The sequence below is a fragment of the Balaenoptera borealis genome (genome assembly GCF_965194805.1).
Source record: "Balaenoptera borealis genome assembly, chromosome: 14".
Classification (NCBI taxonomy): domain Eukaryota; kingdom Metazoa; phylum Chordata; class Mammalia; order Artiodactyla; family Balaenopteridae; genus Balaenoptera; species Balaenoptera borealis.
The window spans coordinates 27933580-27958794 of record NC_138875.1 but is presented as its reverse complement, the minus strand read 5'-3'; the positions used below and the strand labels follow the sequence as shown (position 1 = coordinate 27958794).

Here is a 25215-nt window from a genome sequence, read left to right as displayed (position 1 = left end):
TTATCCTTTGTAGAAATAATCACTCCTCCTGGCCACTTGGCCTATATTTGAACCCACCCCAAGGAACACTAGTGTCTCATTGGTATGCTGGGTTACTATAAAATACATTCTTACCTGAAATCCTAGGTTCACCCTGATTTATGAGTATTTGTAACCTCTGGTAGGTGTGCACAGGTTTGCAACTCCCCAAGAAAGATCATGGTGGCTGGAATCATTGTGACTTCCTTGTTCACAACCCTTTCTTCCGTGCTCTGCTGTGCCAGCTGAGGTTCAGAGTGGTAAGGCTCAGAGACAGAGGCAGAAAAAGTAGCAAGTTTAAGTGGGTCCATCTCTGCCTTTTCACCAGGTTCTATCCAGTTTCAGAAAGAGATGGGATTTCCATGGCACTGTGGGAGGAGTGGGATCAGCTATTATCTGGTGAGGACAAGTCAGGTCACTGTGAGGGTTGAGTAACACAAGTAGCATTTCTCAATGGTCGTCTGGACGTGGCAGGTATGAAACTGGCCCTTCCTTGCAGTGGTGAGGAGAGACGAATGGCTTGGGCTCCATATATAGGGAGTGGAGAATAAAGAAATGGGAGGGAAGATAATATTTATTGAGCCAAGGTCATTATTTCATTCAATCTACTCAACAATACCCTGTGGTATGGGGTTTATTGTCCCATTTTACCAGCAAAGAACCTGAGGGTCATAAAGGCTAAAACTCACCCAGGATTACAGATAGAGTAAGGAACAGAGGGACTCCAAATGCCAGGCCATTTCTACTCTAGCAAACTGGCTCACCAAAGGTGTCAGAGGCCATTCCAAGCTCTGCACACACCCAGAAAAAGACAAAGAGTGACTCTCCAGTTGTGTCCCGTCCAAAGATATTCCCCGATAAAGGGCCTTTGATTATTCTGTGATAGACACATAAAATAGTTGAGTAAGAAGATTCCAATCTGAGACTTGGGCCTGTCACTTACCAACCGTGTGAACTTAACTAAGTCCCTAAAACTTATGTATAAAGTGAACATAACGTTATCTCTCTGGGAAACATGTAAGTTGCTGTGTAGTTCAAATGCAATGATATTTGTGAAAATGCTTTGTCTTCTGCTTTACCATAGCCAGGTAGAGAAATTGGCATTGCCTCCATTCACAGAGCTGTAGGTGAAGGACATGTCCCTGGCATAGATACAGAAGAGCAAGGGCTGCAGAGGTTCCAGGACACTCGGTAAGGATGAAGCAGGAGCCCAGAATGCAGCCAAGTTTCGATAATAAGTTGCAAGGTCAGAGCAGGACTGGCAGTGACAAGGGCTGCTTAACACCTTCTAGAATTGGAGTGATCCCAGAGTCTTGGGCAAAGCTAAGTCTCCCTGTGGTGGGTCAAGTGGCTTCTGCCCTGGGGAAAGGAGAGTCATAGGAAGGAAGCTGGCACGTCGTCGCAGCTGGCTGAGCTCCAACTCTACTTTGTGCCCTCATCCCTGAACATGACATCCTGGTTTTATGGCTCTAGAAAAAAGTATAGGCTGTAAGATCCTAGAGGGAACAGATTCTATCTTAAATGTTATTGGATTTCCCATAGAACCTAGAAAAGCACAGAGCTCAAATACGTGGTTCATAAAGGCAGGATGCTGTGCAATCCTTCTGTGAGTTCCCAAAACTATCTCTTCACATAAGGGACTTTTGTTTCAGGCAGAAGACCCTAGAGGGCTTGTTAAATAGGCAGATTCTCAAGTTCTATCCCGAAGATTCAGATTTGGGGGGCAGAAGTGAGGCCAAAATGTACATTTTAACAAACTCCTCAGTTGTTTCCAGGGCAGGTGAAAAAAACTTGCATTGGGGAAAAAATCCTTTGAGAAACTCTCTGACAGTCTATTGTTTCACTTACCATCTTGTACTGATATGACCTGTTTATGGGTCTAACCCCCCCCCCCCACCAGACGATAACCTCCCACAGGGCAGGCCCTGCGCTTTCTCATCCTTGTACCCAGAGCCTAGCAGAGCACCTGGCATACTGCAGGTGTGTGGTTGGGCTCACCAGACCTGGAGGATGAACCCTAAAATACATCCCTTTCCCATAGGAACAATTTCATACCTAGGTTTACATTGTTAACAAAGGTCACTGAATCGCCATATACCATCAATAAAGACAACAATATTGAATCATGGGATGGGATGATGAAGTGATGCAGCTGAAAGTACCAAATCCATTCTTCAACAGCCATAAAGCAAAGGCACAACTCTGGATCTCTGCAATCATTTGGATCTACCAGACTATGATCCAACAAACATTCTGATCATCTGATCAGTGTAATACAGTGTAACTTACAGTCACTTTGCATAATAGATGAGAGGGCGGAGGCCTAAAGAAGTTAACTGACACACTCAAGGTTGCACCATGAGTCAGTGTCAGACCAAGAACCTAGACCCGAGTCTCTGGATTTTCTAGGCACTGTTTCCTTAAAACCACAAGATTCTGAGAAGAACCTGTTTTTTTTTTTCAAGAATAATTAATAAAATCTTTTCTTTTTTTAATGCTTACTGCTTGCTACAGGGACATTTATCACAAGAAGAAGAAAGCACCATTTTAAAGTTCCCTGGACAGCTCTCACCAGAGACCTGGGCCATGGAAGGTTTTCCCCAGAGCCCCTTGGAATTCTAAGAAGAAAACAAAATTGAGATAATTAAATGTGTAATTACTGTTGATTGTAGCAAGCATGATTCTTTTAGGTCTGATTTATGATGCAGGGGCATGGTAGTGCTTGTGACATCTGAGAGTGCTGTATATGTTTTTTAGGATATTGAGACCCTTGTCTTGGCCCTGGGATTATTACTTAGAGGTAGGTTTTGTAAGATTGAGGTAAGGCTGCAGTGGATTTCACAGCACAAGCTCTACAAAGGGCGTCTCCGTGTTACACACATTACCCACGATGGAATCGCCCTGCAGCTCTGCCCTGGCTGAGGGGGTGTCCCTTTTGCAATGCCACATCCCCCCAGCCAAGTGCTTAGCAGATCACACTAATGTGACTAACTCTGTGTTTTATGTATCCTCCTTCCCTCTTCTGTTCCTCTATTTTTGGTTGTTTTTTGCTATAATTCTCCTGTCTCAATGTTTCTCTGACTCGATAGGTATTCCTGCTACTATGTCAGGCTCTCTACGAAATGTATTCTTTATAGTCAGTTGTTAGGCCTTACCTCCACTTCTTTCCCTTATACAAAGTCCCATGCACTCTTTCTTGTAAACTCCAGTTAAAATGCTACATTACAGAAGTGGGTGGACTCCATCAGTAGTAGATCTAATGAGAGAGGCTGGGTCCTTTTCTTCCTTGCCACCTGTGCTAATGATTTGAAAAGAAATTTCTCTGATAGCTCACCTGCTGTTCTGCTGCAGTGTAATCAGCCTTATGGTTTCAGTATAGTTTTCTCCATCAAAAACCCTTCTCTCATGATGCTCCCCATACCACTGGAAAGACTGGGAAGTAAGACAGAAAAGGTTCTGTCCATTTTGCAGGTTCTGAAGCTAAGGATCAAGGATCAAGCTGACTTACCCAAAGTTAGTTGGTAACAGGGCCCCTTCAAAAACAACCACTTCCTGTCTCCTGGTCTAATGGTCCTTAGTCCTTATTTCTCTCTGGTCACACTCTTGCCATAGCTAAAATGTGCTCACAGGGTTGGCTGATGCATCCTCAGTAGGATGAAGGGGAAGAAGGAGGAAATCTTTGTTTTCATCTCCTGGAACATTCCAAAGGTTCCAGCTGTGGCTACAGTTCATGACTGCAGGGATCTTTTGCTTGTTTATTTTCTTTTGAAAGGTTCTATCTTGATTCCAGCAAACTTTCCAGCAAACAGTACTTTGAAGCAGCTGGGTAAGGGAGGGCTGTTCCTTCCCTGTCATATGTCCTTAAAATAACAGAACAGGGGAGGCAAGCCCTGAGGGTCCCCTTGAGGTACCAAGGATAGCATAATGAATTGGCGAATCATAAACCATTCACTCCTGAGTTCCAAGTGATATGGTAATGAATTGCCAACGAGCCATTTGCCAGACTGCAGCCATATGGTGAGGGATGGGACCCTGGCACATTGTAGCCATACTGTGGGTTTGTCTGCATAATTGTTCCCATCCAGGACCTTCCCATCTCTATGGCTGCTAATTAACATCCTGTTTAAGCTTCTGTTGTCAAAACTAATCATTTGTTTGTTTTATGCGAATAGGTCTTTCTCTTATCTAGTTAGTAATAGTGACCATTAAGAAATGGAACTGTGTTTAGTTCACATAAAAATATTTGAGTGTCACATCTTGCAGTACCCAGTGGGTACCAGGACCTAGCAGGGCTGGCCTCGGTAGCAACTTGATCCAGGAGCTTATTAAAACCAACAAATTATCATCTTTCCCTACAGAAACGCAAATGAGTATTCAGTTCCTTAATTTCTCCATTGTTCTTCCTGTCTGTGGACATTACTCTAGCTGAATCTTTAGCTATAAAATGTGGATTTTATGATAGTAGTGATGATAATAAAAATAATTAGGAGAAGAAGGAGATTCATTTATCAGAATAAGACACCCTTTCAAACCCACACTCCCTGTTGGTTTGAGGAGATGGTGAAATTTTGGAAAGAACATTGTTTCCTTTCTGCTTCTCTGCTATTTTGCTTCCTTGCCTCTTTCATTGGTTTTCTTAGTCCTTACCCAGCTAGGGCTAGAAACAGTTTGGGGAAAAGCAAAGCAAAACTACCCTGGGAAGACAGGAGAATTAGGACCTGCAACCAGTAAAGAGCAAAGCCAATTTGAAAAGAATAAGTTTATTAAGGCTTTAGGAGAACAGCAGGGTGGGGGAGGCTACACCATTTACACGGTCCAGTGTGTGTCCAGTGTTTAGCCCCCTGACCATCACCACTAAAGCACGGGGGGAGGGGGGGGCGGCTGACCCTTCACCGCCCCACATGCACCCTCTGATAGCCTTTTCCCACTAAGACTGCCTGTTATTCCTGTAAACTGATTTTCCTTCCATAACAATGTTGAAGAACATAAGGAAATGGAGGTCAAAACAAAAGAAGATGGAAGTGAGGAAGCTTACAGGGTAATAATCCCTGAGATGTCCCTGGGTCTCTTGCTTCCTCTCGGACTCACTGGGAACAATTGCTCTGTTTCACAACTTTCTGCTTTCTCCCTGCATCCGCATACCACACCCCAGAAACAGCCAACGTGTTAATTGCAAGGTCAGGCCAGTGTCTCACGTGGCATCTGGGACATGGAGTAATGCAAACAGATTTCCATATGTGGTCCCTTCCAGTAGTCCTCGGCCCTGAGCACCCACACCACGTGAGAACTCGCCTTCTCGGGAGAGGCTGACGTTTTAATTGGAAGCATCTGTTGCCTTTTCTGTTGCTTTTGGCCAGGTTTGGTTTATTTGTTTGAGCCGGTGTTTGTGTACAGACCCGCCTGCGTGTTTCACAGGAGGCAGGACGCGAAACCTAGCATTGCCTTCTCTCTCATTTTCTTCCCTAGTAGCCGATGGGGACATGTGACTGGGCACTTGCCTTCACCCTGTCTGTCCTGTTTCTCTCGGCAGAATTGGGGTGGGGAAGGCCAGGCTAAGAACAGAAAATCACCTTTCTGGGAAAATAGAGGTTTGGGGGAGAGAGGCCTGGCTTTCCCCACTCTCACCAGAAGATCCTTCAGCCTCCCAGCAGGAGCCCTGGTCTCTGTGGGGCCTCTCTCACCGTTCCCATGGGGTGTTCCTCCCAGCTTGACTCAGACACTAGCTGAGGTCACCATCTCCAAGTCTCCCCCAAGCATTGTGCACACCAACCACTGAGACACTGCACTTCACTCAGAAAGGCTGCCTTTCTTCTCCCCATCAAAATTCATGGAGCCTTCCTATAGTGGGTTAACTGGTCTGGTCATACACTCGACAGTCCATAATCAGTGTGCACTGTGTTTTTGCTGTATACTGAGTGGCAGTGGGTTGAACAGTGCCCCCATTCCCAAAGATGTGTTCACTGGTAACCCCAGAATGTGCACTTATTTGGAACAAAGGTCTCTGTAGATGTAATTAAGGTAAGGATCCTGAGAAGAAATCATCTGGACCAGGGTGAATCCTAAATCCAATGATGGAGGAGACAGAAAAGCAAATGACAGAAAGGGATAAAGGCCATGTGAAGACAGAGGCAGAGATTGGAGTTAGGCTGCCACAAGCCAAGGAGTGCCAGGAGCCATCAGATTCTAGCAGAGGCAAGAGATGTGCCCCTAGAGCCTTGAGAGGGAGCATGACCCCACCAACATCTTGATTTTGGACTTCTACCTTCCAGAACTGTGAGAGAATTAATTTCTATTGTTTTAAGGCATCAAGTTTGTAGTAATTTGTTAAAGCAACCCTGGGCTAAGGTGACATGGTGTGTAAAATTCTAAGAATGAATTGGAATGAGTTGGAATTGGCTTTGGACTTGAAGTTAGGGGGCCTGACTTTTCCTCCATAATCTGCTGTGTCCCCTCAGGGAGGCCACATAAGGCACCTGGGCCTCAGTATCCTAGTCTGTCCATTGCAGGAAGTAGACAGGACATATCTATGATCTCCCATGGCTCTAGTATTGTTTTGTGTAAAAGAGAGAGGTTATAAACACAGAGGATGATGACATTGTAAGCCCGAGTGCCCACCTTGAAAAGCAGACTATAAAGGGCATCACGGATCAGAAGAGAAGCAAGTTCAAGTGCGGTAGAGCCAGCCAAGGAAGGCCCCACAGAGGAGGCAGTCTCTGGGCTCAGGCACAGATTGGTAAAGGAGAGGAGCAGAGAGAGCATGAGAGACCAGGGCAGGAGCAGTGAATGCAAAGGGCTTGCATGAGCGGTGATGGTGGGGAAGTGGCTGGGAGGGAGCAGAGAGGACCACGGGAGCACCACTACCCCACTCACCCGAAGTCAGCCTTTGGTCACTCTGCCCCACAGCCAGGGTCCCAGCACCAAGACGTGTTCTGCCCTATAGGAAAGATTGGGCTGCCCATCTACCCACACATATCCACGCATTAAGGAAGCACTCACTGTACACCTACCAGTGTCCAGGGCACTGAAGAGTCGGTGATGAGTACAGCCTTGGCCAGCAGTGAGCTGCAATCAGGTGGTGGAAACAGACCATTGACTGTGTAACTATGTTCAGAGTGGTAGGAGTTTTAGTCAAGAATGTACACAGAGTCCTACCTCAGTTTGAGGAGCTTGGCAATCTTCCCAGAGGAAGAGAATTTTAAGCTACCTGAGAAATGAATAAAAGTTGGCTAGTTGACAGAAGTGGTGAGAGCTTCCCCTTGGCTCTCCCTCATTTGAGTATGTATAAAATAAGGAAGCAGAAACATACAACAAGAATAAATAAGAACAGTAAGAAAAGGCAAGAAGAATAATCAATTAGAAAAACATGGCAATCTGGGGCCATCTGGCACAGGGGCAAACATCCTTGCACAAACAAAAGCCTTCCAGGTACCATGCTGAACCTATAATACAAGCTTAAAACAGATTCAGCATACCCTGCTTTTCTCAAAGGTAAGAAAGACTGGAATATTTTTCAGAAAGACCAATACCCAACATCATCAACAGAGGCATCGCAACTCCATGGAAAACTGATTTGGGTAGGCTGACCTCTTGAGCTTTCTGTGTTGACTGTTGACAGGCTGGTCCTCATCTATGTTCTTGGTGTGACTTTCCAGTCTCTCTCTCAGGTTTTGGGAGAGGATCCTAAGTTCCTCAAAGGCAGTGCCTTCATCTTTCCTTTGCTTGCCAGCCTACTTATGGGTATCTATCCACATACAAAGTTTTCCTCGAGAAATAGACACTGTTTACTTGGTGAGTCCGATTCAAACTTACAGCATCCATCCATTCATATAGACCACAGAAAGCTATCTGAAAATACTGACTCAGTAATTCAACAAGACTTTATTAAGGGCTCTTAAGTTCAAAAATCATGCTCATAAAAAAACACCTGTCCTCAGGAAATTTACAATCTACTTGTGAAAAGAAGACATAACCATGTAAAAATGTAAACAGAGTCACAAAATGTGGGGATATTTGGGGATCACAGATGAACTTTGAGTTGATTTCATGGATAGCAAAGCCAGCATCCTCCAAATTGTTGCCTTTAGGTTCTTCCAAGGCAAAATGCTGGGATGGAGGACCCTTGGCCCTGGCCATGGGATTGCAGATGATGCTCTTTCTATCCTGAAACCTCCAGTGTAGCCAATCACCTTGAAATCTCTTTGAAATGAACAAGAAGAAAAATGAAGACTCCACATGCCCCTTCATGGAATACCTTCCCCGGTCTTACCCAACTCATCTGCAGACTTGGTAGTTTCTATCACATCTCTCTTTCTAGACAGGTACACAAAAGGAGATGGACCAACCTCTCTGCCTCTGCCTAAATTCATCTCTGTCGTCTCCTCCAAGACCTGTCTGTCCCTCTCTCCCTCATTCTCCACAAGCCTCCTTTCTCTGTTTTCCTCTCTCACTATCTGTCTCTTTCTGTTACAAAGACACAATTATAGTTTTCAGAGAAACCCGCTACCCTCGTCACGGTAAGCCTCAATTGTAGTTTATTAGCATGGAGGAGATCAAGGTTTTAAAACTTTTTTCAAAAAGAGGAAAAGACATTTACAGGAAAGCCAAGATAAGGTTGTGACTGATTTGAGGTCACTGAGGGGACAGGGAAGGAGAAATAAACTGGACAGGATGGAATAGTGAAGAACGGGAAGGCCGAGTTATGTCATGTCGGCCATCTGCTGCTCCAATGACCATGACTCTGCATTCTGTGGGCGCTCACGCCTGCCTCACTTAAATTGTTCTCACAGGAGGTGTAGGGGCCTGAAGCCTTGAGAAGTTCTGTTGAGATAAATTCTGTTAGTGGAGGAGTCTGACTCGGGAGCCCATGCGGTTGATTCTCCTGGAGCACAGAGCATCGTGGGTCACTGGCTGGAGAAATGAACAATGCTCCTTCAATTCAGGACAGGGATGGGGGAACCTTAAAGAGGATCTGATCTGCCCTTAACAGAGAGGGAGACTGAGATCTGAGAGGAGGGTACCCAGAACCCCACAACCAGCTGGGGACAGAGCCCAACCCACCTCCTCTCTCATGTTCCCACCTCACTCTCCTCTTTGATGAGAAAGACAAGACACTTGACCCCTCTGAGCCTCAGGGTCTTATCTGTAAAACTAGGGAGCATGGGGGAGAGCATTTCTGAGGGCTTCTTATAGGAATAGTGTTGTTTACAATTATTCTCACATTTAAACCTGACACAGTTCTGTGTTTTATAGTGGTCATTAAAATTCCCACGTTATAGGGTAGAAAAACAAGTCTCTGTGAGATTAAGTAAACTTCTTAAGATCCTGCAGCTCACAGAGTTGGAATTTGAACCCTGATTCCAGTGATTTATCTTGTGCTCTGCACCTGCACCCGACACACACACACACACACACACACACACACTGTACTTAGCATAGGCTTGGAGGAAAATGAGATGAGTATGGAATTGATGGCCAAGCTCTCCCACACTCCCAGGCCCCTTCAAGCTCCCTGCTCCTGACCGAAACCAATGGCGTGTCGAAACATGTTGCCATGTCGACCAGAGAGCAGCCTGGCCCACTCTTTCATGGAATATCACAATGTCACATTCCCCTTTGCCTGCCTCCAGAAAGTGCCCAGCGCTCCAACCAGCTACAGAATGAAGAGGCATTCAGCTGTGCTCCCCACACTCAAGTGTCTGCTCCACGAGGACAGAGGCATCAAAATGCGCAAAGCCCCTCTCAGAACAACCAAACGATCCCCTGAAGTCAAAGAAGAAAAACTTACTTGGAAAGATGACAGCTCCCTAGCTCTTCCTCATCCTCCTTGCACAGCTCAGCAGCATTCACAGCTGTCATTTGCAAAGGCCACTCCCCGGCTGTGGCATCAGGACACCTCTTCACCAGCCAGCACTTGGAGCTGGCTGCCTGGTTAGACACACTCACTCACACACATGCACCATTCCCGTTATTTTTAATAAGACTTCTTTATTTTTGCCTTCTCTCCTGGAAATCCAATAGAGTCCTCTGCAGGGCAAAGGTCAAAAAGACAGCCACCCACACCAAATGATTCTACAGATAGCAGAAAGGTCCCTCTTCTCAGCTCATGTATTAACTCCCTCTAATTGATTACTGAGTCACTCTAAGCCAACAGACCGGCTCTTTTTCCAGCCTTCCCAGGGTGCATTACCTGGGCCAGCGAGTTTGGCACTTGATGCATCTTGGTACTTTTTTAAGTCCAAGGGAGCACTTTACCATGTATGGCCTTGCATTATTATTTAACTCTTTACTATGTGAGGAATTTTTCTCCTTACTTAGGTTATAGCTCTTAGATAGGGGCAGGAACTATACTGGGGGCAGTGGATCTCTGAGATTCTTAAATTTATATAGCAGTTTAAAACTTCTTTTTCAGATTCTTATACATCACTCATAGTGGTGGATATTTTCAGGGTAACTTTTCCCTAGAAGACCCTTGTCCCTCAAATCAACCCCTACCCCTCTTTTAAGGCCCACTTCAAATATTTTCTTTACAACATCCTGGCCCCATCCTCTACTTCCTGTGCTTGATCCCATGGCCCTTTATTCGCACCTTTATCATTGCCTCGTCACAGTGGTTCATATTTATCTGTTAAATTTCTAGATGTCTCTCCATCCAGAAGTTGACCAACAGGAGGCACCAGGTGCCATAACCAAGAAGAGCTTACAGGACAAGCTGGGATCTCAGCATATGTGCTTGAGGGAGAAGGAAGTTGGAACTAGGTGGGAAAGGAAGGGGGAACCAACCCAAGTGTCCCAAATTTTCCCAATAAAAATTCTCCCATTTGTGTCAAGTACTGCCCCCTGAGAGGGATCTTTTATCAAAAGCACTGCCTTGGAAGAAGATAGAGATCCCAGCGGGTGTGATGATATCACACAGGGGTTGGGCCTCTGTCTGTATTCAGAGGGTCCACTTTAGTGGGCAAAGCACCACTGTGGGAAATGCCCAGTAGACAAGAAGTGTTTGAAGACAGATGGGCTGTGGCATCAAGACACTGACTCATCAGGGTACTCATGGCAGGACCTCATAGGAAGCCATAGGGAGAAAAACAGGCCCTCAGCTCTCAGGAAAAAATGCTTAGCAAGGGCCCAGCAAAGCAGACCAAAGTCTGAGATGCTGTTCCAAGTCCAAACAGGAATTCAGAGGCGGGTAAACTGAGGCAGGAGCCAGTGTGCCTGTATGGGAGCCCATTTCTGGAAAATGAGAAATGCTTGGAGACTGTAGACCAGTGCCCATGGAGCATCCCTGGGCAACAGACTAATTCCAGTCCCCATCAAATGATGGAGGTGAGGCTCCCAAATGAGTTATTACCCTCATGAGGTGTAGCTCAGGAATTGGGGTGAACTGAACCAGCATGGAAAGAGTGGAGAACAAGGGAGCAAAGCCACATGGGGTAATTTCCTGGCCAGAGGGAAGAGTCCTTTCTTATTTTATGCCTCCCACACCCAGCAAACTGCCTGATCCATACCAAACAGACAAGAGAAATTTGTTGGAGTGCAGTTTAGGAGTGAGAGAGGTTTCCAGACACCTTTCCATCATTTTGGCAGGTAACTCCCAGCTTTCCTGGCCACACCCTGCTTACTGGAACACTTCGTCCAATGCCACAGAGAAAATGCAATTCGTCCTCTGTACTATTACTCATTACCATGAAAAATGATGACTTGATAGTCTTCCAGCAAGAGAGAACCATCTATTTCATTTGGAAGTTTGGTAATTGATTAGGGCAATAGATTTTCTTCAGGGCAGCCTCTCTGAGAGAGTCTGGCTCGGGCACAAGATTTACATACATCAGGCTCACTCTGCCTTCAGAGTTTGTCTCAGAGGATGAGATCACAAGGCCATTACTGGAGTGGGTGGTGGGCTGCAAGGGTGGGGAGGCACAGGGAAATTCCCAGACATCATTTCTCAACATTGAGGACCGTGTCTAGTCCACAGCAGGTTCAAGTACTTTTCTGTCAGCAACTTTTAGGTAAATCTATTACCAAGCATCTGTGTGCTCTGAGATGTGATCAGAGCAAGTGATTCTTTGAGGGTCTCTGCTGACCAAACGTCAGTGTAGACGGGGCCCAGAAATTTACCATTAACCTGTGTGGTCCCCAGTCTGAGAGGCGCCCAACAATGGCCTGAGTGCAGTGATATCCTGAATGTATATCATGGGCCCACTGTAGAGGTCAGCGGAGTCAGCTGTTAACAAACACTTGGTCTCAATTACAAACTCCATCTAAGGCACGTACTGATCTTACATACAGACCTTCACTTCTGACTCTCTCCTGTGTCTCTGGATCAAAGTCTGCTCCAGGAAAAACTTTCAACCCCATTATTTAACCTCCAATGGGAACATAAATCATTATATTCTCTTTCCCTGATGAATCTTTAAGCCCTATCACTAAATCTCTGATAAAGACATTTCTAGCATCGTTGTATTGATAAGATATATGGGGAGGGGATGTAAATGTACTGGGGACAGAGCACATTTTGTAATACCATTGTGTAATGACACTTCCTTTCTTTGCATTACAGTACTATCCTCCAAATTAGTTAGGGTCTACAGGATTCAAACACAAAGTTGACTGTGATACATTTAATTACAATAACAGCAGTTTGAATTTAGCCCCAAATGCAAAGGTTGAAGGGTAAGAGTGTTTAGATCTTACCTTTGTATATGTAAAGAACAGATGCATGACTTTGGTCTATATTAGCTGGCCCCAGTTGTCTGAGCATTCTCAATAAAAGTTGGGTTTGCACAGTCAGGACTGTGGCCTCATAAAGAGTAGGGACACAAAGGCATATCTCTGGGCTGGTATGAAAGAATGAGATATTCATCTGGTCCATAACATTCTCACTGTCCCTACTCAGACCCATGATGGAAGAAGTTTCTCCCTTGACGAGTTGAGGATGGACCCAATTTCCTTGGGGACCCCACAGACTAAAAGAACATCTCCACCCCCTTGCCCAGAGTGGTAAGAAACTGTAACATTTTGGGTCTCTCCTCCTTCTGCCCTGCAGCTAGTAGTTTCATCTGGTTCTAATTGAACTAATAGCATCAGCCACAGAAGGAAGAAAAGATTTCCCCAAGGATGATATCATGGAGGTAGATATCTACTCTGATAAAATGTAAATCTGGCCTTGTAGATGAACTTGCCTTGTTAGAAAAGTGCTGTATATACCTTAGGTGAGAGTTCTAGGGTAGACCTGACCTATACTACTTGTTGAGCAAATGGTGAGACTGGGAATCATACCTATCGATCAGCACATTTTATTGCACATCTATGATGCACAGTGCAAGATTTCATGAGAGATACAAAGATAAATAAAGCCCAACCCATGCTCTCAAGATTTATGTGGAAACCCACCCATGAAGTAACTACCACACACTTCCTATTGCTTATATGGCACTGAGGTAGTTACTAATATATCCATTAATATCCATTAAAATGTTCATTAATATATTTTTAAAAATGGATTTATTCCTACTTATCATGACTACCTTCTTTCCTCTGTTCCCCAACTTATCAAAAATAGAAAGGTAAGCATCAGATTCAGTGATTCTCCTGAAACCCAATATGAAAACCATAAGAACCTCATTAAGCATCTTGATGGCTTTCTCCTGGGGTAGGTGGGGGAACCTGTTGTTGGAAAAGGAGAGCATTCCATGCCCAGGTGTGCTAAAGTAGTTTGTGGTGTGTGCTTGGCACCACGACAGTGCCCAACACTAAGTAATTTGTCAATAAATATTGGTGTAAAGAATGAATGATTGATTGAAAATAGAAGACTTTTCAAGTGCTCTTAATACAGCTACAGATTCTGGATACTATGATTAAAGTAACTGCCCTGTCATACCTAAGTCATCACTAAGTTAGAATCAATTTTAAGGGGTGATGATGGAGAGTGTGGACCGAGTGCAAAGTTGGTATCCAGAGACCTGAGTACTAAGCTTGATTAGTACTTACTAACCAGGTTGGCCTTGGGAGGGTCCTTTAATCTTTCCAAGCCTTTTTTCCTTATGAATTAGACTGCGGGGTGGAGGACAAGTAGAGTCAAGAAGGGGTGAAAACAGGAGGAAGAAACAGAGCAGGAACATCCCAGTCCATACTCGGGGGTCCTCCACAGCTCGCCACAGGTTGACTGCAGACAGACCAGGATTGGGAGGGAGGCCTGGGCCAAGGCGCAAGTGGGTGAGATCATTGGGGTTGAAAAACTGCACATCACAGGAAACAGGACCCAGAGGAAGAAGGATTTGATAGACTGTTCTTGGAAATGATGCAGGGCACGCTCTATGCTCCTCTCCTTTAAGTTATCTAAGGATGAGAAGCTCCAACACCCAAACTACCTGGTAACTGTAGGAATGCCTCACTGTAAAAATTCTAAGTGGATAAGTAGTGTGAAATTCTAACAGTAATAAGTAATTGAGTTAATCATTGGTATTTTCCCCTAAATCCCCTTTCTGGAGATTGTCTTTACAAAACTTAACATTTCAACTTTCTGGAATTGAAAGAGGGTTTGCTATACTGAGTACAAGGCTGGGGCTAGTGAGGAGAACATTAAACTCATGCAGAATGTACTGAATTTCCATTTTTTTCTTTATTTCCTTTCCCTCTCCCCACTACTTTCCTTCCCTCCTTCCTTCCTTCCTTCCTTTCTCTTTCTTTCAGCCAAAAGTCTGACAATGACATTAAAAGGAAAGGTCACTCAGATAATACCTTGGAGACCTTGGTTTTCCTCCCAGATTTGCCACTAAAATAAGTGTGAACCTGGTGAGGTCTCTTTTCTCTGGCCCTCAGCATCCTCATTTGTAAAATGAAGGGTCTGAACAGATCAATGATTTTTCAGATGCTGCCTCAGGGAGCAGAGTGGGGGAAAAAAAGATCACAGTTGGGGTATCCAATCCTCCCTTCTCTCCTCAATCACGGAAGCTTGTTTCTCATCTGTTTTACACAGGGGCAGGGGAAGCGTCATAATAGTTCATTTGAAAAAAACAAAATGTTCTCTTTGCTTTTTAAAGACAAAATATTAGAAACCCATTGGGCTAGTTGATCTTGACAGTCCTTTCCCCCTATAGGGCAGTAGGTTTCTTCTCCTTATTGAGTTTCTGTCCTGTGAAAGACATGTGCTGCATACTGCAAAGTACAAAGAAGGGATGTAAGACAGAGTCGGTGGCTCCAGGGATCTCACACTGCTCCGAGATTAACCAAGGAGGTTAAAGTAATGTTGGGGGCACCAAGGCACACAGCACCCTGAGAAGGAAGAGACCAGGGAGGGCTGTTGTGAGAAGAGAAAGCTTCATAGAGGGGTGGCAGCTGAGTCACGCCTTGAAGGATGGGCGGTCCATTGAGAAGAGAAGGGAGAGTGCATTACAGAGAGGGGGCCACGGCTCCCTCCGCTGTCCTCACTCGGGCATCTAAGACCTGGTGCGGGGTTGCAGAGAACAAGACAGGCAGGTCCCTGCTCTCATGGGACTTCCTGTTCAGGGAGAGTGGACGAGTCACCAAAGGACACAGTGGGCTCAGGGCCCAGTTCCACTTGGTGAGCTTAATGGTGACAACAGAGCTTTTCCCACGAATTCATTCGACTCCAGTTAGCTTGGGGAAGGCCGCCTGAGTCAGCAGCAGGGCAGACAAAATGACCTCCGAAAGTAACTTCTCCTGAGACACGGCCCTGGCTGGGATTCTGAGACATTCCAATATCTGCACAAAGGGCAGGCCCACCCCCAGCCAGACTGACCTCAGCCTTGACTCTCCCCATAGATAATTATGCCTTTACGTCTCCAAAGCAAGCCTGTGCAGTAACCCTTGGAAGTGACATGGCATTTTCTGATGGGAATTAAAGGCTCTGAAGTAGCCAAAAGGCTTCTCAGCAGGAGGGCTTTTTATTCTTTTAATCGTGGCATTAAACCCCAGGCTAGCATTATCTAAACTTCTAAGCTGTGACCCTACTTGCCAATTAGCTGCTTTTGACAGACTTTATTGTGGCCAGAGCCGGTTTCACCCTGACGTGAAGGCAGCCACCAGTTCTTGGCTAGGAGTTGTAAATCCTGGGACTCAAGGAACTCTATACCCTGACCTTCCCTCTCAGAGCTTTCTCGCCTCTGGACTGGTGCCTGAAATTCTTCCTTTGGGATTTGGGACTTTCTACTGAAGACTTTAATCCCTCTTTTCCTTCGGAGGGAATATTAGTTAGGTTCACAGAGGTGCAAAAAATATAAGTTCACTGGTTACAGAGAGCAGAAAACAAGCAACTTGCTCAGCAGGACAACTGCTATAAGAGTAACGTGATTTATTGCAACTGTTGTAGAAGATCATTGAATTGGAAGGTCCAAATTAATCCTGTGTCTTAACTTTGACATCTTAAAGTAGATATCTTAACTCTAAAATAATAATAATAATGAACACAGCAACTAGATTCTATCTGCTTTCTACTCCATCATAGAGAATAAGGAATAAGATGCATAATATATTTTCCCAATTGCAATCCCATTCTTTAAAAGATCTGTTACCTGCCAAAGCATAGATAACAGCTCTGGGTTACCACAGCATTTCTGACACATCTTTGAGATGCTCCATTTCTTTCCACAGGTGATACAAATTGGATCCCTGTTCACCATGGGCTACACACTTAAGTTTTCATACTTTATTAAATACTGTGATTTTTTAATTGATTATAATCCTTCAAAAAAATTATACACCCATTTTTTGCATGTACCCAGTGTTAAACTGCAGCATAACTCCTCTGTGATAGCATTTGTACTCAGTCATGTGTTCATTCATTCAATCTATTTAGCTGTCAAGTACAGTTCTAGACACCAAGATTACTGTTGGAAAGACTCCTGCCCACTTTTGCAGTCTGGAGGTGAAATAGACATATTAGTAAGTAGCACAGCCCTATAACTGCTGGGATGGAGTAATAATAGGGAGAACCCAGCAGAAGGGACTCTAATTGGCCTGGGCCCCCAGGAAAAGCTTCAGAGAGAAGTGGTTCAAGTTGATGCTGTCTGAACTCACCACTGATGGTAAGGGATTAAGACCTTGTGACCAGAGCTCACCTTCCTTTGTGTTTTCACAAAAAGATGGATAGTCTTGGGGACTGGAGTTGAAATTTTTTCTAGTTCTTTTCTTACGAAAAAAGACTAGGTGGATCTCAGGTTTCTGGACACCTCCTCAACAGAGTGCCACCTTAGCTCTTTCTCCCTGGAGAGCACAGCCGAAGGCAGGCAAGCTGGTTTGCACAGGTGTCGGGGAAAATGAGATGGTCCACCCTGCTTCTGGCAGGCTGAGAGCCCCAGCTGGCTGTGGGCCAGCCTGGTGGCATGCAAGTAATATAATACACAATCTAAATGCAAACGTTTGGGGCCTGTTCAGGGAATCAATTTACAATAAGTATATACACTCATTTACAAAATAACAGTGTGCTAGAGTATACCACATTGTAATTGGAAACTAAAATAATACCAGGAGGAATAATCATTAAAAACTCTTCTCCAAAAAGCTAAGAATAATATTAAGAAAATAAAAAATGTCGTCCATCTGCAGAGTTATATCCTTAGGGAAGCATTGCAGGACACACTAACAAGCAACTGAATCCATGTATAAATGAACTGAATCCACGAAGGCGAGAAAAAGCAAGGTGGGGCTCAGACTACAACAATCTCCCTTGCAGATTAGCTAACCCCTGAACCAGGCACAGTTCCATTTGATCGCTTCTTGTAGGAGATGGAATACTCCAAGGCTGGACACAACACTCAGGAAATTATCTGCCCGTCCGCGGAGTCCGCAGTGTTAGTTCTGAACTTGGATCATCCTCTCCCACTTCCACACCCCCATGACCACACGTACCACTCACGGAAGTGTATACACCCACAGACACACACCCCTCACTTGCTCACACCCCAGCGGGAATCCCAGACACATAATTCACTGCTTGCTGTTGCTGGTGAAGGGAAACAGAATATGACACCCCAAAATATGTCTCTTTCGCATAAGGATTATCTTGAGCTGATTTTTTTTTACATCTTTTTTTTTTTTTAATTTTATTTATTTATTTATGGCTGTGTTGGGTCTTCGTTTCTGTGCAAGGGCTTTCTCTAGTTGCGGCAAGTGGGGGCCACTCTTCATCACAGTGTGCGGGTCTCTCACTATTGCGGCCTCTCTTGTTGCGGAGCACAGGCTCCAGACACGCAGGCTCAGCAACTGTGGCTAACGGGCCCAGCTGCTCCGCGGCACGTGGGATCCTCCCAGACCAGGGCTTGAACACGCATCCCCTGCATTGGCAGGCAGATTCCCAACCACTGCGCCACCAGGGAAGCCCTGATTATTTTTTTTAAAAAGACAGCCACAGGAGAAGCTCTGAAAACCAAGTAGAAGTTGCCCCTTTGTAAGAAACATTTATATTTGTACAGGAAATCTTCATTTGTATGGGTGTCTCCTGTCCCTCCCAGGAAGGGAAAGAGATTCTAAATGTCCAGAAACTCTTTATCAATGGAGAACACAGAGACTTATATCTGCATTACAACCTTACCCTTGTTTACTGTGCCTTTCCTTGGTAACCTCCCATAACTGGCCCTTCCCTCCCCCACCCCACCCCAGCATCTTTTGTCTTTAACTGAGGATGTTATTTAAGGTGGTGACCTTTTCAGACAGTTACTCAGGTTTCCTGGTATCTCCCATATACATAGGAGGTATACATGTTATTAAACTTTGTTTTTCTCCTGTTAATGTCTTTTATTACAAGGGTGAGTCAGCCAAGAACCCTAGAAGGGTAGAGGGAAAATTCTTTTTCTTCCCGTACATTGGGGAAGAGTCCCTGGCAGATAACTAATTGGGGTAATGGATAGAGGTGAAGACAAGGAAGAAATAAGCTTATAAGCCACAACCTGATGCTTGGGAATCAAAAAGATGCCAAGCCAAATATCTCCTGGCTAATGACTCTAGGAAATTAATCTAAGGGTTCAGAGAAACCCCACCATGCTGTTGCTCAGGGACCAGCTGGCCTCAGGGGCCTATGGTCTGAAAGCCCCACAGCTGTTAGAATACTTTGGGTTCTGCCCTAAGGTGAGTCTCTGAATGAGGCCAGAGTCAGGTGGAGTCCTGAGCTAGGAACTAACATTCTGGTGCCACCAGGCACCTGGCAGTGGCATCAAGCTACACCCCCCACCCCAGCTCCTCTGGGCTTTAGCAGATCTTTGCATATGTGGATAGGAGCTGGCAGCCACTGCTCCCTTCACGTGCCGGAAACCACACCTGCGGCATGCTTAGAGCTCTTTGGGCCAATGTACATGCCTTATACATACTGCTTGGTTTAAGTTCCTAGGGGTTAGGAACCATAGTTGTGATGTCTATGGAGACTAAACGATGTTTTAACCATAGTCTTGGAATGAGCCATTCAGCCCTGCAAGGCTCCACCTGGCTCTCCTCCCGCCATCAGTGTGGATAATAGAGACGTGGTTGTGAGAAGTGAAGCCCATCGTCAAATAGGCATTGAGTCCCTAGTAAGTGAAAAGCTCCAACTGAAATCTCAAACACTCGTTTCAAAAAAATGAACATACTACACTTGATTGTTGACAGATCACCTGATAGAGAACTAGGGTGATGTGTGGTTCAGGTCATGGGTCAATAGGCATCCCTTGACCATACCCCTGTATCCCTCACAGTGCCTGGCATAGTGCTTTTTCATAGTACTAAGGACTATATTAATACCTTTTGAATGACTGATTAAGTGCACTTAAAATTGCATTTCTTTCTATTCTTTTCAATTACAATTTATGGAATAAACTCTTCATGAGTGAAATGGTGAAGGCACAAACTTCCAGTTGTAAAATAAATGTCATGAGGAGGCAACATACAGCATGGTGACTATAGTTAATAATACTGTGTAGCATATTTGAAAATTGCTAAGAGAGGAGGTCTTAAAATGTCTCATCACAAGAAAAAAATTCTGTAACTATATGTGGTGACGAATGTTAACTAGACTTAATGAGATCATTTTGCAATATATACAAATATCAAATCATGATGTTGTACACCTGAAACTAATATAATATTAATGTCAATTATACCCCCCCACACAAAAACCCCAAAAACCTCTGCATGTACAATGAGTTAGATCTTTATAGAAAAATGTTTTTCTGGGAGTATACATCCTAAAGAGATGTGGCCAGGGGGCAAGAAGCAACATGGTGTCCCTGGGAGAGCGTGAGATTTCAGCATCTGTAAACAGGGGTCAAACATGTCTGTGACCTGGGGCAATTCACTTAACCTCTGGGGACATCTACTTCCTCCTCTCTAAACCTAGAAGTAACAATTTACCTAATTTATAGGTGATCATGAAAAGATCAGGGAAAAACTTAGTTAAGTGGCAACGGTACGCCAATGTAACTGTTGTTATCACTACCGTTGCCTGACGCTTGCTGCTTTCTCCTAGAAGGACAAAGACGATTTTCTCCTGCCCTGCAATAGCGGAGCCCCGGTGCTTGAGTGCTCCTTCCAGCAGTGGTGAGGGGTGCGCACACCTCCCCCAGCCTGTCTCCTCTGAGCTCCCCTGGGATCTGGACAGCTCGTCCAGGCCAAGAGTACTGTCTGTACCCAAGTAACAGGTTCACCTGTGGGCTGGACCCACACCCTGCCCCTCCCACCACCCCAGTTCTTTATCAGGTGACTGTCAACAATTAGTATGGCCCTATTTTTTAGTCCCTTTTTGTTAATTGACATATAATATTATATTAGTTTCAGGTGTACAATGTAATGATATTGCATAATGATATTTGATATTTTTATATATTGCAAAATAATCACAATAAGTCTAGCTAACATCTGTCACCACATATAGTTATAATTGCTTGTGATGAGGGCTTTTAAAATCTACTCTCTTAGCAACTTTCAAATATGCAATACAGAATTATTAACTGCAGCCACCATGCTGTACCTTACATCCCCATGACTTATTTTATAACTAGAAGTTTGTACCTTTTGCTTGTACCTGACTCCCACTTCTGGCAGCCACCAATCTGTTCCCTGTATTTATGAAGTTGTTATTTTTGTTTCTGTTTTTGTTTTAGATTCCACATATAATGAGATTATATGGTATTTGTCTTTCTCTGTCTGACTTATTTCACTTAGCGTAATGACCTCAAGGTCCATCCATATTGTTGCAAATGGCAAGATTTCTATTTTTTGTGGCTGGATAGTATTCCAGTGTGTGTGTGTGTGTGTGTGTGTGAGCGTGTATGGCATCTTCTTGACAGGTTGTTTTCATATCTTAATTATTGTAAATAATGTTGCAATAAACATGGGTTGAAGATATCTTTTTGAATTAGTGTTTTCGTTTTCTTCAGAAAAATACGCAGAAGTGGAATTGCGGGATCATATGGTAGTTCTATTTTTAATTGTTTGAGGAAACTTCACACTGTTTTCCCTAAAGGCTGCAACAATTTACATTCCCACCAGCAGTGCACAAGAGCTCCCTTTTCTCCACATCCTCATCAACACTTGTTATTTCTAAGTCCCCATATTTTTGAAGGGAGTTTTTGATGTTTTAGTTGGGACTTTACACCAGGAAGGTCTCAACGCCTACTTGGTGATGGGCTTTGCTTCTACAACAACCATGTCTTGATTATCCACACTGATGGATCTGGGGAGCGGTGCCAGGCAGAGACCAACAGTTAAGTGGCTCATTCCAAGAGTATGGCTAAAGTATCCTTTTAGTCTCCAGCATTGAGCCGAGGACTCTTGGGGATACAGAAAACTCACCCTCAGAGAGTACCCAGGGTTAGGGACAGAGAGCCGCAAAGGCAGAACCGCAGTGACTGTGCAGTGAGGAAAGTGTGATACAGCTCAAGGACCTAAGAGTCTAGAGCAGGGAGACCCTCAGAGAAGCTTAGAAGGTTGGGAGAAGCAGAAAATAAGAGAGACATTTGAGGCAGGAATAGTAAACTTGGAAAAGACCACCAAGGAGGAAGCCAGTTTCTTTTTTTCCTTTCCTTTTTCTTTTAATTTTTTAAACTTACCTTTCAAGTGAACCAATTTAATGTGAGATAATGTCTGGCTCAAGTAATCTTCAAAATTCACTGATTTCCCTAAACTAGCAAATTGCAAAGTTCAACCTGCATCAAAATCATTTGGTGAGTGTGTCAAAAATGCAGATTCCTACAGAATCAGAGTCTCTGGGGTTGGCCCCCAAATCTGCATGTGTACCAAACAGCCAGGTGATTCTAGGGACTCAAGCTGAGGGAGACAGGAGGGGGATAATGAGGGGAAGGGGACATCACCAGAAGGCAAGAGCATTTACCTGGAGACCTAGGGGGACTGGCCTGGAACATCGCATTCGCTCGTTGAGCAGATGTCTCATTTGGGGGCATCTTGTCGTGGAGGAAAGAATGCTGGGCTGGGAGTCAGGAGACATGGGTTCTGATCCTGCCTTGACTATTTGCCCCCTGAGTACTGTTAAAGCAGTCATGTACCATTTCTGACCCTCAGTTTGCACATCTTGTTACGGGAGATAATCCCCCAACTGGGTTATTGTGGATTTCAAATAGGAGCATGAATGCTAAAGTACCTTCAGAAATATAAAGTGCCATGAGAAGCAGTATCATGTTATGGGTGTGATGTGTTGTGAAAAGAAAGTGTTTCTTACCATTCACCTTGATATCCAGAGCAGCTAAGCCCTAGAAGCATAAACAGAGTAAGCCTCTGAGAAAACATCTAGCTTGCAATGATAAACTCAAGAAGGTAGCTCTGGCAGGCTCGCCTTTAACGTTTCAGACCAGGGTGAGTTTTAACCCTGCCCTCCTCGGCACAGCGGCTTCCTGGCAGCACCCCTCAGTCCCTGTCTCTCATTCTGCTTGACCCGACCCTCAGCTCCAGCTCTGGGCAGGAACAACCCTACATAACTCACTACCCGGAATGGAAGGGCCACGGAGCACACTTAATACTGCACTAGCACTTCCTGGGAAACAAGCCTAGTTCTCCATTGTCCTCTGCAAGAAGCTGATGGTTTTGGTAATAGTACTTTGTTCAGGAAATTCCATTCATGTATTCATTCATTCATTCTAGACCACAGCTATTTATTGATTTTTTTTGTATGCTTTTTTAAAGCTGATGTTGTTTGCTGCATGAGGATTTTTGTTTGCTTGCTCGCTTGCCTTCCTCAGACTCTCATCTAATTTCCCAGTTCGCACTGACATGTGGGTCATTTGAAAATCATATTACCCAACAGGCTACACCCCACTGCCTTGGGTAATGGAAGTCAGAGGACATTTTTAAGGACACCTGGTTTAGACAATCTGGACTGCTTGGGGCTCCTATCACTGCTAGCTCCCAATGCAGAACATACCATGGCTTTGCACATGTGCAACCCCCAAAACTGGCCAGTTTTAGGGTTCAAGTTTGGAGCAGTCCAAGTGTCTTATCAGGACCCCATGGATGGTCTATAGCAGGCTGTGGTCTACACCAGCCACTAAGGTAATGGGAACTTAGGTGTCTCCACTTTCCAAACTGGGGAGGATTGTAGCTGGTTCTCAGTTTGAGGAAGAGATTAAATAAATAAAGGGGGAAAATGCCAAGAAAGTCCCTCTAGCCTCCGATCCTATGCTGGGTCTGGATAACCCAACCCAGACACACTGCTGGTGTGGGGAAGCATCACAAAGACAGGTCACTCAGGGCAGCAACAACCAGAGCACCTTGGTGGCCACCATCCTCTCCCCCAAATCCTTCCTGACTTTAGAGACTGGGCCCAAATGATGCATCTTTCCTCTGACCCTCCCCAGCCCACAACTGCTTCTGTCCTGCTGTGACAGGTTGCGTGGGCCTCTGCTGAGGTCTTCCTTCGTGATGTTTTTCCACTTTTCCTGGACCATCAGTTCTCTGGTCACATTTGTCAAGCACTTACTCAACACTAGGCCCTTCCTGTGCATTTTATCATTTAATCTTCACATCCATCCTCTGAAGAAGGTTTTGTTATCCTGATTTTACAGATGAAAGGTGCAGAGAAGTTAAGTAACTTGCCCAAAGACACATCATTTGTAAGAGATGGCATTGGAATTTAGCCTCAGGACTGATTACAAAACTAGAGCTCTTTTGAATATACTGTGCGGCATCTAATACCTGCCTTTTCTGGCCTTGGAAGGATTGGCAGTAACAAATATAAAGTGCCTGGGACAGAGTCAGGTAATTTGTAGGTGCTCAATAAGTGATCTGTATTACTACTGCTCTCAGCCTTGGGCTGTGGGTCTGGATTCTTTATAGATCTCGCCTCCCATTGAGCCTTGAACAGGGAGTGTGTTTTATTAATTTAGTATCCTCAACACTCCCAGTGTCTGGCTACACGATGCCTTGTATTCATGAGGTCCTTGATAAATGTCTGTTGAATTACATTGCACTGCATTGAACTCAACCAGGCCTTGAAGACCCAGCAAGGTCTGAGTAAGGTTGGAAGAAAAGGTGAAGGCAGTAAGAGGGATATGTGCTTGACTCAGTGTGAACCAGCCCAGCTGGAACCAAAATGAGATGAATGGCTGGATAAGACCCCATGGAAGCTCAAAGAAGCCTGGTCACCCACGGCAGGCAAGGTACACTGACCTCAGTTCCTCATCCAGCTCATGGGAGGGCCAGCAGCTATCAGATGAGTATGAAACTTTGACCTTTCACTGTTCTTCTTGAGTTCAGAGCTCATTTAGAGAGTGGGTGATGCCTTGGTGGCAAGAACAAAGGCCCAGAGAAGAGAACACACAGGTGTGGACTTAACTCTACTAAGCCCTTAAATGATTCCCCTACCTTCTCTGGCCTCAGTCTCCCCATCTATAAAATAAGGGGTAGGCATCAAGGCCCTGCCTGTTCCTACATTCCGTGGTTCTGTGACTCCAAGTGAAGTTTAAAACTCAGAGTGTCTTTCCTTACAATGCTCTACAACAGCACCAATTAGCCTTTTATCAACCAGCAATAAACAACTACAGTGCTCACATCAGTGTCAGTCACTGTGGAAAATACAAGAGGAGGAGAAAATGCAGTCTCCTGTCCTCAAAGAGCCTAAATCTAATATGGAAACCAGAAGAAAGCTCCTGAAACCCCTGGGGAAGAGCAAGGCCAGGGGCACTAAATGCTCACGTGCAGGCTCCAGGTTCAGCAATCCCCGACTGCAGCTGAACTCCCCCAACAGAACCTCCCTCCTAGCCCTGGACA

At 44.8% G+C, this 25215-nt stretch overlaps 1 protein-coding gene and 1 long non-coding RNA gene across 7 annotated transcripts in view; one reads left to right on the top strand and one right to left on the bottom strand.

The window, feature by feature from the left end:
• Positions 1–25215, top strand: part of SLC14A2 (solute carrier family 14 member 2) — a 450437-nt gene that overhangs the window by 276526 nt on the left and 148696 nt on the right. The gene's annotated exons all lie outside the window — the stretch shown is intronic.
• LOC309610451 overlaps positions 1–25215 on the bottom strand; it is an 80735-nt gene that overhangs the window by 22002 nt on the left and 33518 nt on the right. For 2 of the 3 annotated variants that reach the window (XR_014233947.1, XR_014233948.1), the window contains exon 1: positions 3527–25215. This exon is cut by the window's right edge and continues 33518 nt beyond it. This is a non-coding gene — a long non-coding RNA (uncharacterized lncRNA). The remainder of the gene's footprint in view (positions 1–3526) is intronic. The other variant, XR_014233949.1, reaches the window with a different exon arrangement.